This window comes from Falco peregrinus, chromosome W (genome assembly GCF_023634155.1).
Source record: "Falco peregrinus isolate bFalPer1 chromosome W, bFalPer1.pri, whole genome shotgun sequence".
Classification (NCBI taxonomy): Eukaryota; Metazoa; Chordata; class Aves; order Falconiformes; family Falconidae; genus Falco; species Falco peregrinus.
Window position 1 is genome coordinate 26,087,714 of NC_073743.1, and position 2,307 is coordinate 26,090,020.

Below are 2,307 nucleotides of genomic sequence, written 5' to 3' on the forward strand. Positions count from 1 at the left end.
CAACATGTAGAGTCAGATCAGCAATGACTGAGTCATGTTGGGAGAACGTCCAGAATGTAGACGCCTAAGACCAAAACTGGGATTTAAAAAGCTCCTCCACACTGTCTAATCCATCTAAATAGTCGTGGGAAAAAGGAGAAGCATGGTGCACTGGCGAGCAGCCAGGACACTGAGCTTAGGGATTACCCCAAGAGCCTGTCCTCTTGGGCACTTTCCTCCAGCCCTTTTACTGGACTGGGATCACAGCGCAGAGGAGCCCCAGCCACAGGCCAGCACTTCACTCTGCCAGAGGCTCCACAGGTGGATGGACCTAGTGAAGATAAGGAAAGCTCATAATTATGTTACATGGAAATGCAGATGCTGTCCTCCACCTCATATGCCCCTCCAGCGAGTCAGCTCAAGTTCAACAGTTTAACAAGAGCACACGATCACAAGTGTCAGCACTACACTTATATTTCTTTTTCTTGACTATCTGTAGTTATTCTAACTTCCTTTAGGCATTTATGCAAGTTTCACAGCAGTTTACGGTCTAAGACATTATGCAAATATAGTTAGGAAAGCTTAACGTATTTTCTAGTTCCTTTTGAGTTATTAAACAAAGTCAAAGCTGATCTTTCTTCCAGTCCTTTGGCACCTCTTGAGAGCAGGATATTGTGATCAGTCCTCTACTCCAGTAATTTTCTAGTTCATTGTATGTTCACAGAAAGAAGAGAAAGCCTGGCAGGAGAGAAGGTCAGGAGATTGTCCAGGACAGTCGTCTGCCCCAAGGCAGGATTCACCTTTAGCTAACACATTTTCATCAGGTACGTGCCTGATTGCCACACGCATCTGAAGAGCCCCCCTCAGCAATCTCTTCCAGCACTCCACAATCTTTCCTGTTACATGGTTCCTCCCTAGTGACTAATCTAAAATATTCTTTGACTCAATGAGCCTATTCTTTCTTGTTCTAGCCACCACAAACACAAAAGACACTGAAAACATGAAAGGAATAAATTGTTCTCTTTGTTTGGAGACTTGTATTTCCTTTGAGTATTCTGTAGGCAAACCTACTCAAACTCCTTCGATTTTCTTGTATTTCTCATTCTCATGTACTTATGTTCTCTAGATTTCTGTTAAATCTCTGCTCTTCTCTGAACTGCCTCTGGTTTTTCCTAACAAGTATGACACACAATACTAGACCTGATACTTCAGCTGATGCCTCTTCAGAGCTGAACAGAAAGAAGTATTTCACGTCATAAGGATGATATGAAAGGTCTTTTCCAACCTAAATTATTCTGTGATATAGTTTTTATACATCTTAATGTTTCTGTTCATTTTTCAGCATCACTATGTTGTTATAATGGCTCACAAAATGAAATGCCAGCCATCTACCTGACCTTTTTCTGCCAAGCTGACCTTTATTCCCCTTTCCTGTTTGCAAAACTTGTCCGTTCTGCCCAAATTCTCAAGACGATTTTGAATCCTAATTCCACCTTTCAACATGCTTGCAACCTCACGTACCTCAATATACAATTGTATATTGTGTGCCTCAACACTCCTTTCCCTCTGCTATATATCCTGCCTGAAATAGATCACAAAGCAGTCACAAAATCTCTTGTGCATATGTATCCTGCAATCCAACAATCACTGATTACAGTCTTTTTTTTTTTCTGTATCCCTCTGAAAAAAGAGAAAAACAAAGACACAAAGTTATTTGTTTGCTTGTTTGGTTTGGGGGTTTTTGCTTTTTAACACAGTAGTTTTACTGTAAGCACGGGTAAGAAAACATAAAACAGTGAAACAGTAAACCATCTTCCTCACAGGGACATGTGTAGGCACCTACCACATGTTTGAAAAGTGTGTGCGCTGTGAAAGTAGTCTCTATACATATAAAGAGATTTTATCCGTTTTAAAACTGATTTGTCATCATTTTTAAGACAGTGCCATCAATGATTACTAAGGAGAGCTCAAGTTAATACTAAGAGGAAGAGATAATAGGAAGATCTGCCCAATGCTTTCAGCACAATTCTTTTCCTCTCTGACTTGTTTTTCATTTTTACATTAGGAAGAGCAGGATTTGAACCCATACTGGAAACAGCTCTATATTTGAGTTAGTGAAAGTAAGTGGTTATGTCACATTGTTTAGCATGGTAAGTCCTCTTCTTTTACTTTTTAGATTAGACTATAAAACTGTGGTCTTCTTACTTCACAGTCCTACAGCTGAGCAACACAGCACGCCAGGATCGGGTTCGGTGCACCAAAGTCATTGATTCCTACTGCTGTGATTCTAAAAGGTGTTAAGGGAAGAAATTGACATTCACAGTGATC